Source organism: Gopherus flavomarginatus, chromosome 5 (assembly GCF_025201925.1).
Source record: "Gopherus flavomarginatus isolate rGopFla2 chromosome 5, rGopFla2.mat.asm, whole genome shotgun sequence".
Taxonomy (NCBI): Eukaryota; Metazoa; Chordata; order Testudines; family Testudinidae; genus Gopherus; species Gopherus flavomarginatus.
Genome location: NC_066621.1, coordinates 41345200 through 41359327, shown reverse-complemented (window position 1 = coordinate 41359327; position 14128 = coordinate 41345200). Strand labels below are relative to the sequence as shown.

At 43.8% G+C, this 14128-nt stretch overlaps 1 protein-coding gene and 1 pseudogene across 1 annotated transcript in view; one reads left to right on the top strand and one right to left on the bottom strand.

Annotated features, from left to right (window-relative positions):
- LOC127051008 (NACHT, LRR and PYD domains-containing protein 3-like) overlaps window positions 1-14128 on the bottom strand; it is a 572024-nt gene that overhangs the window by 332099 nt on the left and 225797 nt on the right. The window lies entirely within an intron of this gene.
- Window positions 1-14128, top strand: part of LOC127051019 (NACHT, LRR and PYD domains-containing protein 3-like) — a 111416-nt pseudogene that overhangs the window by 26801 nt on the left and 70487 nt on the right.

Here is a 14128-nt window from a genome sequence, read left to right as displayed (position 1 = left end):
TGTGCTCCTGTTCTGAGAATAATTAGGACGTCAGTCTCCAGAGCTGCCCAGCTAGTAAAATGGAACTTTGCAATACTTAATTTTTAAAAATGGACTTTTGAATTAAGCTGTTTCTGTTGTGTTTTTTTTAAATTATTTTTGTCTGTTTTGAAGTGGGGCAAAGTAAAGACACTACTACCCCATGCCGTTTGCTGCCTGCTATGGAGTGGTGCAATATTTCCACTGGGTTGGGGTGCAGTGTGCTACAGAACCCCCCAGGGATTCCTTATCCCTGGCCCACCACACCACAGGAGGCCAGGATAAAGGAACCTTGGGAGTCTATGGGATGTTTTGGAGCTAACGTTGCCCTTACAGTGCATGCTGCCCACATATCTCTAGAGATGTAACCCCAGGGAGGGCAGTAGGGGCCCCCAGGAGCAAGGGACAGAGAATAGAATGGGAGATGAAATTTAAATTTAATAATTGGAGATATACCAATCTCCTAGAACCGGAAGGGACCTTGAAAGGTCATTGAGTCCAGCTCCCTGCCTTCACTAGCAGGACCAAGTACTGATTTTTGCCCCAGATCTCTAAGTGGCCTTCTCAAGGATTGAACTCACAACCCTGGGTTTAAGCAGGCCAATGCTCAAACCACTGAGCTATCATGCCCAGCTGCCTTACAGGAAATGGAAGCAGCAGAGTTCCCTGCTCACCACAGCCAGGGGAGGGATGACTCCAAATATCCTGTCACCTGGGAGCCATCTCCCACCTGTCAGCTTTGCTCCTGGCAAGCTCTGCACAGAAGCAAGAATGTGCTGGGGGGGAAGCTAACACCGTAGGAGTGTGATGCGGTGGACTAAGCTCAGAGGCCTGTGATGGGTTCAGTCACAGAGACCCCCTCGAGACTGTAACTCGATGTGCTGGGGATACAACTGAGAACAACCCCTCTGCCCAAAAACCCCTCCACTCCCGTCCTGCTGAGTTAAGACACTCCAGTCAGCCTCAGCGCAAACCAAGAGGTTGGGCTATGCACCCCTGCAGTTTACAGAAACTGAGATTCACTCAGTCCAGGGGCTTCTCAGTTAACAGGGACTTTCCCAGCACCCAGTATTCAGTCCTTCTGGGAGTCTAACCCCCAGATAAATCCATTTTACTCTGTACAAAGCTTATACAGGGTAAATTTAAAAATTATCTGCCCTCTATAACACTGATAGAGAGCTATGCACAGCTGTTTGGTCCTCAAGGCATTAATCACTTACTCTGGATTTATTAATAAACAAAAGTGATTTTATTAAGTATAAAAAGTAGGATTTAAGTGATTTCAAAGACTAACAGACAGAACATGGTAAATCACAAAAGCAAAATAAATCATAAATGCAAGGCTAACTTAATATTCTAAGGATCTAGTTACAGCTACTAACTTCTCACCCTAGATGTTATCTCAGGTACAATCCTTTTCAGACCAAAGCTGTAGTTTATGGCCTGGGTCAAGCAATCACTTAGACCCCTGTAATTACAGTCCTTCATTCCAATTGCTTTCAGATATCTCTTTGGGGTGGAGAGGCCATCTCTTGAGATAGATGAAGAACAGATGGGGATGTGTGGCTTCCAGGGCCTTTTATAGTCTCTCTCTTGTGGGCGGAAACCCCTTTGTTCTTCTGTGCAAAATCACAGCAACAAGATGAAGTTTGTAGACGCATGGGCAAGTCACATGTCCATGAATGATTCAGCTGTTTGCAGGCCAACGCCACTGTTTACATGCTGGTTTGAACATTCCCAGGAAAGCTCAGATGTCTCCCAAAGTTCACTGTTAGATAAGTATCAGGGGGTAGCTGTGTTAGTCTGTATCTGCAAAAACTAACAAGGAGTCCCTATTCAAGCCCAAATTCTTCTGGGTACCCATCACCTACTCCAGGACAGGCCCAACAAGGAAAATAACAGAACATCACTGGCCATCACATACAGCTCTCAGCTAAAATCTCTCCAGGACATCATCAGAGATCCACAACCTGTCCTGGAAAATGATCTCTCAATCTCAGACCTTGGGAGGCAGGCCAGTCTTCGTTTACAGACAGCCCCCCCAACCTGAAGCAAATACTCACCAGCAACTACACACTACACCACAGAAAAAGTAACCCAGGATCCAATCCCTGTAAGAAACCTTGTTGCCTACTCTGTCCCCATATCTACTCTAGCGACACCATCAGAGGACCTAACCACATCAGCCACACCATCAGGGACTCATTCACCTGCACATCCACTAATGTGATATATGCTATCATGTGCCAGCAATGCCCCTCTGCCATGTACTTTCGTCAAACCGGACAGTCTCTACGTAAAAGAATGAATGGACACAAATCAGACATCAGGAATAGTAACATACAAAAGCCAGTAGGAGAACACTTCAATCTTCCTGGACATTCTATAACAAATTTAAAAGTAGGCATACTTGAACAAAAAAACTTCAGAAACAGACTTCAAAGAGAAGTTGCAGAACTAAAATTCATTTGCAAATTTAATACCATCAATTTGGGCTTGAATAGGGACTGGGAGTGGCTAGCTCACTACAAAAGCAATTTTCCCTCTCTTGGTTTTGACTCCTCCTCCTCAATTATTGGGTGTGAACTACATCTACTCTGATTGAATTGGCCCTGTCAACACTGGTTCTCCACTTGTGAGGTAACTCCTTCTCTTCTTGTGTCAATATAATAATGCCTGCATCTGTAATTTTCACTCTATGCATCAGAAGAAGTGGGTTTTTACCCAAGAAAGCTTATGCCCAAATAAATCTGTTAGTCTTTAACAATAACAACAAGGAGTCCGGGGGCATCTTAGTTAAGTACTTCCAGTTACTTGAATAGTCCCTTCACAATATGTTGGCCAAACCTTCCTTATGTGTTCCCCACAGCAAACACTTCAAATACAAGCATAGAGCCAGCTCTCACAACTCCAGATATAAAAAAAGATGCATGCATACAAATAGGATGAATATATTCAGTAGATCCTAACCTTTGCAAAGATATGTTCCATGGCATATGTAGCATAAAGCTTATCCAGTTTTGTCATTTATATTCATCAGCATATTTTCATAAAGCATATGTAGTGCAATGTCACAGGCCCCTGCTACTCTTGTCCCAGGAAAGGAGTAGTAGAAGAGTCCTCCAAGCAGCCTAGAGTGACTGCAACGGAAGCAGCCAATTAGGGCCCATGAAGACCATATAAAAGAATCAGCAAAACCAGAGACAGGCAGTTTTTTGCTGGAGCCAGAGGAGTTCAAATTGTGCTTCTGGCTGGCCAAACTGCAGCACCATGGACAGCTCATTGCGGGCAGGGGCTGAGGGAGCAAGAAAGAGTTTTTGGCTGGCTCCTGGGTCTGAACATAGAAGAGCCCTGAGCTAAGAGTGAATCACTGCTGAAGGCTGGGGCTGCGGGGAAATGACCTAGGAAACTGAAAGCAGCTTAGTTAAAGGGACACTGCAATGTGTGGCCACTATTCTTAGGGTTCCTAGCCTGAGACTCAGAGTAGTGGGCTGTCCTGGGTGCCCCCCATAGGTCACTGGGAAAGTGGCCTACAGTTGGACAGCAATATCCCCCAGAAGGGGATCTGAACTACTTCATGGCCCAGCTGGAGAGCTGGGGCCAGAAGGGCCCAGAGAGGATGAATCCATTGCCACCAAGGAAGAAGCCCTTGGGCTATGGCCTGATACCAGGTGTGATGTTATGAGTGTAATATAATATTTCTTTGGAAGGTGACACAGCCAGAAAGAGTGAATTAACTCACAGACTGACCTGACTCATGGCCAAACTTTAGAAAGTGGTTAGGACGGTATGTAAATGAATAGAGCTTTTAAATACAAGTCTACATTGTTAGAGATAGAAGGATAGATGTTTGCTCAGTTCTTGTGATATAAGCAAACAAGTCTTGTCTATTGCTGTAGCTTTGCTTCAAAGATCAAAAAAGGAATATCAGTATTTAAGATGATACTTGAGGGAAATAGTATTATTGTCTATATCTGTCTTTGAAGGTTGTGGTAACCTGTATCTGAACTGTTTAATGGATAAATTATCCAGTGTTAATTGCCAGGATGTTTAGGAGAAGGGAAGGTAAACCTATTGTTTTCTCAGGCCAAAAGGCTGCTGGAAATGTATAAGAACCTTGGGACACAATCTTTCTTCATCTCAGATCTGCTTTGGGTTTCAAGAGGGGGAAACCTTAAGCCACAAAGATTGAGATCCCCAGTCATTGACTGGAGCCATCCTAAATATGGACATTGGACTATAATCGATGGACTATTTCTAAAAGGACTTTTGGCAACTATGAGCTCATCTCTGCTATTTATCTGAACCTCAAGAATTGAATTCAAATCTGTATGTATATTGATCTTTTAACCAGCTCTCTCTCTCTTTTCTTTTCTAATACATTTTAGCTTAGTTAATAAGAATTGGCTATAAGCTTGTATTTTGGGTAAGATCTAAGTTATCATTTGACTTGGGTCTGGGGCTGATCCTCTGAGGCTGGAAGAACCTTTTCTTTTATATGATGAGATAAGATTTTCAGTAATCATCATCATATCTGACAGGTGTGTCTGGATGGAGGCCTGAGGCTGGGCACTTTGAGGGAACTGCGTTGTTTGGACTTCTGAGTAACCAGTGAGGTTGTTCGTGCTGGTTTGGTAAATCTAAGTATTGGAATATCCACCAGCAGTTGGGGTTTGCCTGCCCCGTTTTGTTTCCAGTTCACCCTAAGTGACTGACCTCAGCTGGCTCCCACAGGCAGCATTGCCACACTAGGGCTGAGACTGTTTAAAGACTGAAGATGCACCCAAACAGAAGGAACACTTGTGAGGAGTGGGTGCCACACCATTACGAGGAGGCTGTGGAGAAAGTTTTTGGCTGGTTCCCACTTGCCACCCTGACAGTGCCACAACTGGGGCATCCCTGCACAAGCAGACCCAGGGGGCCTGAGAGCAAGGGTCAGAGAACACAGTGGGAACAAGCAACTGCCATGCAGCAAGGAGGACCTGGAGCTGCCACCATAGAAGGAGGTTGTAGGGAAACTTTGTGGGCTGATTTCCACAACAGTGCTTGCAGCCCAGCTACTCCTACACATGCAGCCTAGAGGGGCTGGGCAAAGGGCCAGAGAGCAGAGTAGGGACCAAGCAGCTGTCCTGCAGGGAGGGGAAGCAACGGGGCTCCCAGCTCAGCATGGCCAGGAGAGGGATGACTCCGAACATCCCAGTGGCTGGGACCTGCCTCCCACCTGGCAGCTTTGCTCCTTGGTTCAGGGAAGCTCTGTGCAGCAGCGAGGAGGTGGCAGAGCAGGAGCTGCTGCCACTGTGAGAGGAGCAGGAACAGGGACTGTGTTTGGCCAGCCATTACTGGTCCTTCCGGCTGTTGGTCTGGCTGCCTGCAGCGCTGCTCCTCTGCCCCCAGGATCTCTGGGATACTACCCAGAGGGCTTCTAGGACCCAAGTCAAGCCAGGGCTACGTGTACACAGGAAAGCAATAGGGATTGGATCCTAGGTCACAGCTTAACGTGGGCTCACATCCTCCAGCCCTGCAGGGTCCTGGGGCCCTAGATCTTAGCCCTAGGTTAGCACAATTGTTGCATGGCACACAAGGGATTAGACTTGTGCCCAGGCTTACACTGTTATGTAGACATACTGAAAGTGGCTACTCTAGTGGTTTAAAAGAAAAAGAGTATTGCTTCTGATCAGGAGTGGCACGAGGGTTTTTGGTGCCCTAGGCAGAGGGCCAGCTTGCTGGTCCCGTGCCCAGTGGACCTGCCACAGGCGTTCCTGCGTACGGTCCGCTGGTTTGGCGGCTGCAGTGGACCTGCCGCAGGCGTGCCTGCGGATGCTCCACCGGAGCCGTGGGACCAGCGTACCCTCTGCAGGCACGCCTGCGGGAGGTCCACCGGAGCAGTCTGCTGCCCTCCCAAATCCTGACGCCCTAGGCGACCACTTAGGTTGCCTAAATGGAAGCGCCGGCCCTGCTTCTGATGGCCATTTTGAACAGGTCACTGAACTAGTGTCTCCAAAGAAAGTCTCTCTGCCTGCCTTAGCTGCGGATTTTCTAGGGAGCTTATTACTGCAGAGAACCATGTATAAATGATTTGTCCCAATGTCCTGAACTGCGTGACACTGATTTTTGTTACACTAACATTCATGTGAAATTTCTCTTTCAGCTTTGGGTCCTCGGCAAACATCTGAAAGAACAGTAAATGGTATGTGACATTTAAATAAAGAATTACATTGCGTGATTACCAGTGATTACTAGCGTTAGGATAGATCAGCCAGTCATTTGGTTTACTAGTAGAAATAATAAGTAACACCTCAGGAGTGTAAACTTATCAGATCACACAGGTTAAGCAGAGTTGGATGGGAGATGAGGAAATGAATGGGGAGATCTCCAGGAAAGAATCAGGTGCTGCAGAACATGGTGCTGGTGAGTAGGTGGAGATGTTGTCTCAGAGGCAGTACTGACCCAATGCAGCAGCATGGTGCTGGAAGACACTCTCCTGCTAGGGACGCCATCTTTTAAATGAGGCAAAATAACTAGAGGTCAACCTCTGTAGTCCCTGTAGGTGCTATGGCACTTTTTGAAACCTCTGGGCCCTGCACAAATTTTAGGTTCTATTTAGTTATATTCTTTGCACTTAAATTCCTATTATTGTTTCCATTATACATGTCATTCTCCATCGCTTCATGCCCTACTTTGTTACAGAGTTTCATTGCGCACTGTCAATATCTGACAGGTTTCACCCTAGAGGTGGCTGCATTTCAGTAACTGGTGAAGTGATTCTTATGTATATGCACAGAAGGTCTGAGCCTACACTTCTCTCACATCACTGATTTCAATGGGACCACTGATGTGAGTAAGGACTAGGACCATAGTTAATTTATTTGGGGACACTTTACGATGCAAGGAGCACTACAGACTTACAGTACTAGTATTACTGTTTAAATAGCTTTATTGTAACATTACAATCATATCTAATGCTTCTTGTCACTCAGCTTACAGTGTGACGTATAGAGAACATATAAAAAATGAATACAGCATGATAAAAGACATGAACGCTCGTCTTGGTGAGAATGTAAAGCTAAACAACAGATACACAAAACTGATCATTACAAATGAACATCGTCATGAAATGCAGAGAGAACATGAAATAATGGCCCTGGGACGGAGACATGCAGAGATCATGACTGAGCATGCTACTCCTATCACTATAGGTGATTTATTTGAATCAGATGATGATGGACAGTCACCACAAATTGTCGTGCTGCAGGGAGCTGCAGGGATTGGAAAAACACTGACAGCAAAAAAGATCATGTTGGACTGGGCAAATGAAGAACTATATCAGAGCAGGTTTGATTATGTTTTCTACATAAATTGCCGGGAAATTAACTTTGACAGAGAGCAGAGAAGTGTTGAAGATTTGATTTTAGGAAATTGTCCTGATCATAATGCACCAACTAAAGAGATTCTGATGACTCCAGAAAAACTCCTGTTCATAATTGATGGTTTTGATGAACTGAGATTTTCCTTTAATCAATCAGCAAGTAATCTGTGCTCTGATCCCTGTGAGAAGCAGTCAGTGGAAATCATACTGAGCAGTTTATTTAGGAAAAAAGTGCTTCTCAAATCTTACTTACTAATTACTACAAGACCAATTGCCCTGGAGAAACTTGGGCAGTGTTTGAAAGATGAACGTTATGCAGAGATCCTGGGATTTTCTGAAAATGAGAGAAAAGAATATTTCTACAAGTTCTTTGAGAAGGAAGAACAAGCAAGCAAAGCCTTTAACTTTGTAAGAGACAACGAAATGCTGTTCACCATGTGCTTTGTCCCCATTGCGTGTTGGATCATCTGCACGGTTCTGAAACAGCAGATGGAAGCAGGTGAAGATCTTGCACAAACTTCCACTACAATCACTGGAGTCTACATGCTCTATCTCTTCAGTTTATTAGAGGGTCACAGCAGCAATTCAAAGCAACAGGTACAAGGTAACTTGAAGGAACTTTGCTCCTTGGCTGCAGATGGAATCTGGAGGAAGAATATACTGTTTGAGGAAGAAGATGTCAGGAAACATGGCTTAGATAAACCTGATTCCCTCTTTCTGAATGAGAACATGTTTCAAAAAGGCATTGGCTGTGAACGTGTTTACAGCTTCATTCACTTGAGTTTTCAGGAATTTTTTGCAGCTTTGTTTTATGTGTTGGAGCAAGAAGAAACTGTGAAAAAGTCAGCAACTGCTATACAACCTGTGGAAAAATTGTTTGAAAAATGTGGAAAATCTAGGAATTATTTAATGTTAACAGTGCGATTCCTGTTTGGTCTCTTAAATAAAAAGAGAATGGAGGAGATGGAGAAAAATCTTAGCTGCAAATTTTCACCCAAAGTTAAAAATAATTTACTAACATAGGTTAAAGAAAAACCCTTTTCGTTGTTGTTCAACTATGATAAATTGCCTTCTGATAAGGAGACAATGTTTTTCTATCTGGATTATTTTTACTGTTTATATGAAATTGAAGAAACTGAATTTGTGCAGAGTGCAATGAATCATTTCATTGAGCTAAAATTAACTCATCATATCTTTACCAAAATGGATCAAATTGTTCTTCAATTCTGTATAAAGAATTGCTGTAATCTGGAGTCAGTTTGTCTAGAGAACATTACGTTTCTAACTGAAGACCTGAATGAAGATTCCCCAGGACCATGCGAGTGGCCACATCGGTGAGTGTTATCTGAGCTCTAAAAATACCTATGTAACTTCTTATTTTTTTTAAAACTTAAACATTGATTTATTCCTCCCGTAGGTTTTCATAGCTCAAATGGCCAAATGACCCACCATAAAAGTGACTCAATTTAGTGACAGACCTTTAAGACTGGGAAGGTCCATGCCCCATCCAACCCAAGCCTTAAAAGCATGGAAATAAGACTTTGAGAAAGACTTGTAGGTTTTAAAACAAATGTTGAAGGAAAGAACACTTACAGTCATGGAGGTGAACAGGAAAGGGGAAGTTATACAACATCGGTTTATCAAAGGTAGACCGTGCCAGACTACATTGATATTATTTTTGAGATAACTATTTTTCATATAAGGGAAATGCAGTAGATCTAATATATTTGGACTCCAGTTTAGAATTTGACATGGTACCGCATGAAAAATGATTAATTACATTAGAAAAGATGGAGATTAGTATAAGAATTGTAAGATGCATAAGGAACTGGCTAAAGAGGAGATGACAGTGGGTTATGCTGAAAGGTGAACTAATGGGCTGTAGGGAGGTTACTCTTGAAGTTCCTCGAGGATCAGTCTTAGGACTGATCTTATTTAATATTTTCATTAATGTCCTCAGCACAAAGGCTGCATCTACACTTGGAACTAAGGATGCAATTCCCAGCTCATATAGCTCTCATTGAGCTAGCGTGAGTATGTCTATGTGAGATGGGAATCAGACCTCTGGCTCCAAGCATAGATGTAACCCGACTATGCACGTACAAGCCTGAAAGGAAGATGTGGGTGTCTCATGACAGGGCCTGATTCTTCTGGGAGACGTCTAACTCGTGTTGTTAGTGCTTGTTGAGTTTTTCACAATATATGTGAGAGCAAGATCAAGAGATTCTCCGATAGGTTGGAGGGAGAGTGGAGTGACTTTTGGTTTCTAATGAACAGTCAGAGAGCTTCCTCTAATCAATAGTCGTTTTCATCACCAGGGGACCCAGAATCAGGGATGCCTTGCCTTGTGCATGTTTTGAAAGTAGAGCACAGGGAAGTTAAATATGGAACTATGAACAGCATGCATTTGCAATTAGAGTTCAGTGCAAGTACATGGATCCTGAGGCCATTGCCACAGGCATGCCCTGTGCGTGGTTCCATGCTGAGGTCTTGGACTTCCCACTCTCTTGGCAGAGGAGCATGTCCAATCTCATCTCTGTAGTAGTCACCAGGATGCCTAAAGTTACCAGCAGCTAGTGCAGCAAATGGAAGAGAAGGATACTGCTGGGCTGAGTTCCAGAGACATGAATAGGACAAAGCCAAAGAGTAGCAGCAGAAGTATAAAAGTACCAAGAAGAACGAGGGCTCTGGTAGTGTGCCAAGTGCATGTCCATACTATGAGGAGCTGAGCAAGATTTTTGCCTAAGACCAAGAACCTGAACAGGAAGAGCACATACTTGGCAGATATGTGCTTTCTGGGGAGCTGAGCTGTGCACTACACCAGGCCACCGCTTCCTGCAGCTCCCATTGGCTGGCAATGGTGAAACACTGCCATTGGGAGCGGTGAGTGGCCATACCTGCGGATGCTCAAGTAAACAAAGCATCTCACGGCCCGCCAGGGGCTTACCCTGAACGAGTCACAGCCCAAGGTTGAGAACCCCTGCACTACACAACCATGCACATTCATTGCATGCACCTCAACTTGTTTGTTCCCCTGGAAGTACTGAAAGTACCCAAGGTCCATTGCCAAGGGGTTGTGGGTGAAAATGGGATCCTTTGAAGTGTTGAGAGCTGAGTGATCTTTTTTTTTTTTTAAACCATAGTCTATGAAAACAGTCAATAGTAATGCAAATAATAATAATTGTGTCTTTATCTTCCAATTCAGGGATATGACTCCCATTATTTTAGATACAAGTAGGTTTAGTCACATGTGGTTTTGGTGATCCCATGATTAAAGGCTAGCAAAAGTTCTTATTAATTATGAATAAACAACAAAAACAAGCTATAACGATGCTGGCTTTGGTGGGACCCAACCGTGAATGCCAGTTCAGGACAAATTGTTTATAGCAGGGCAGTCACAGCCCAAGGCTGGGGTTCCTTTGCACACCAAGGCAAACAAAACCAGCCAGACAGAGAAGGCTTCCGTTTTAGCCCACTGGCTAACCACAAGTAACACAAGCAATTCCCTTAAACACTCCAGTTTCCCAGTATCATCCCCAGTGTCACTCGTCCTAGGGATGAATGGTTATGAAAACCAACACCCTAGTAAAAGAAAAAAGGTTCTCCCAATCCCAAAGGACCAAGCCCCAGACCCAGGTCAATATACAAATCAGATCTTACCCACAGATCATTCTATTGCCAATCCTTTAGAAGCTAAAGGTTCATTCATAAAAGGAAAAAGATAGAGATGAGAGCTAGAATTGGTTAAATGGAATGAATTACATACAGTAATAGCAAAGTTCTTGGTTCAGGCTGGTAGCAGTGATGGAATAAACTGCAGGCACAAATCATGTCTCTGGAGTACATCCACAGCTGGGATGAGTCATTCATAGACTTTAAGGTCAGAAGGGACCATTATGATCATCTAGTCTGACCTCTGCACAATGCAGGCCATACAATCTCACCTATCCACTTCTATAACAAACCCCTAACCTATGTCTGAGTTATTGAAGTCCTCAAATTGTGGTTTGAAGACCTCAAGCTGCAGTGAATCCTCCAGCAAGTGACCCGTGCCCCATGCTGCAGAGGAAGGTGAAAAACCTCCCGGGCCTCTGCCAATCTGCCCTGGAGGAAAATTCCTTCCCGACCCCAAATATGGCGATCAGTTAAACCCTGAGCATGTGGGCAGGACTCACCAGCCAGCACCTAGGAAAGAATTCTCTGTAGTAACTCAGATCCCACCCCATCTAACATCTCATCACAGACCACTGGGCATACTTACCTGCTGATAATCAAAGATCAGTTGCCAAATTAATTGCCAAAATTAGGCTAACCCATCATACCATCCCCTCCATAAACTTAACAAGCTTAGTCTTAAAGCCAGATATGTCTTTTGTCCCCACTACTCCCCTTGGAAGGCTGTTCCAGAATTTCACTCCTCTAATGGTTAGAAACCTTCGTCTAATTTAATGTCTAAACTTCCTAGTGTCCAGTTTATATCCATTTGTTCTTGTGTCCACATTGGTACTAAGCTTAAATAATTCCTCTCCCTCCCTAATATTTATCCCTATGATATATTTATAAAGAGCAATCATATCCCTCCTCAACATTCAGTCCTTTGTTCAGAGCTTCAGTTTGTAGCTAAGTCCATCCAGAGGTATGAAGCAGAAATGAAGACAAGATGGAGATGAAACAGCTGCCTTTTATAGTCTTTTCCAGGTGTAAGGACACCTCTTTGTTCTTACTGTGGAAAATTACAGCAAAATGGAGTTTGGAGTCACATAGGCAAGTCACATGTCCATGCATGACTCAATTCTTTAAAGGCAGCAGCCATTGCTCACATGCTATCTTGAACATTTCCAGAGAGACTTCTTATGTGGATTGGAGTCTCCCAAGATCCATTGTCCATTAAGTGTTTCTTGATTGGGAACTTCTTGCAAAATCCTTTCTCAAGAAGCTGACCAAATGCTTTACTAAGGCTTCTTAGAATCAGAACACATTGAGATACAAGTACATAGCCAATATTTATAACTTTAACTACAAAAATGATACACGCATACAGCTAGCATAATCATAATCAGCAAATCATAACCTTTCCACAGACACCTTACACGACAACCTTTGTACAATATTTGCTACAAAGATGTAACAGTGGTTGCAACAATGATCTATATGGTTACAGGTCATATTAACATCACACAAGCAAAGAACAATAGGTAATTTCAGTTGCGATTGTTCTGTCTTTGAACAGAAATTACACCTTTAACAGTGAGTCCACTTGTGGGAGAGGAGGCACACTTTTTAAAGTTAAAACAAAGTAGATTATTTCCCCTAATTAATAGTGAATGTTGTCCCAGTGTTCTATATATTTCCGGGAAAAAAAAGTTGAGAATACATATCTGTAATTTATGGTAAATTACATAACAGAGATGGTGAAATTATCCCCCAGTCAAACTTTATCAAACCTAGGAACGTCAGAGTTGAGGTTAAACTTAACATGTTTGGATTTATTTTAAGACATAGAAATGCATAGTTAGGGCACCCAGGCAACCTCAACTTTCCCCTGTAGTGACACCGTGCAATAACCAAATGATTATGACCTAAAACACTTGTAATCACAGTGTTTTGGGCTTCACAGTTTAGGGAGTGCAAACCAGACCAGTGAGAATTTGTGTCACCTCACAATGCCTTGCTGCTGTAGCTCCCAACCTGGGCTGCTCACAGCCAGCCAACATGAGCATGCAGGTCACACACTAAGTGCCTGTGTATAGCGACAACCTTGGTCCAGCAGACTCTGACCCCAGCAGCCTGCCAGCAACACATCAGCCACTCTGGCTTCCACGAGCCTTAGTTACAAACAGCAAGATGACTCCAACACACTCCAAGTCCTGAATTTCCCCAAAACCGTGTGCCTATAATGTCCATCCCTCTCTTGGACAGTTCAGAGAAATAATAAGGTTCCTTTGTTCCATTAAGGAGACAAAACACACCAACTTGCCACATGAACTGGAGATGACATTCACTTTAGTACACTCACAGCAGTGTTGGTTTAGAATAATAGTAAAACAAGTTTATAAACAAACACAGATAGGATTTCAAGTGAGTTCAAGTATAAGGAAAAAACTTAGAAAGTTAGAAGTAAAACAAAACAAAACATGCTTCTAAAAGTCTAAACCTTAATCTAGCAAGGTACAATTTTTGCCAAAGTAGCTTTCTTACTTATATACGGTTCCCAGAGACATCAACCCCCGCCCAAGTTGAAGGACCATCCTTTTCAGTGTCAGACAACTGCAATGAGGGCAGTCTAGCCTAGTGACCAGGGTCAGAGCCATAGTCAGTGGTCAGAAGTCAAAGTCCATGGTAAAACTCAGAGACAGAAACTGGGTACCAGAATGAAGGGTCAAGCTAGAGTCCATAGAGAGGAGTGAAAGCCAAAGGTTAAAACCAGAGGTCAGGAACTGGAGCAGGCAGGGTATTAGGCAAGGATGGGTTCAAGGCAAAGGGCAGAACAGAGGCAAGTTGGGGGGCAAGGCAGGAGCAGGCACAGTGGTGGGCCTGAGCACTGAGAAGCCAGCAAGCTGCTGCTATCACTGCTGGCTTAAGAGCTAATCTGCTGGCCTCTGCAGCCAATCAGGTTGCGTGCTTAATCAGGCAGCCTGCTGCAGGCCAGCTGTGTGGATGAGGCTGCCCAGAGACTAGCTCTGTTGCAGGCCCTGATCCCTGACACTACGTCCCCTTTGAGGGAACTCTCTAGGGGCCTCAGGA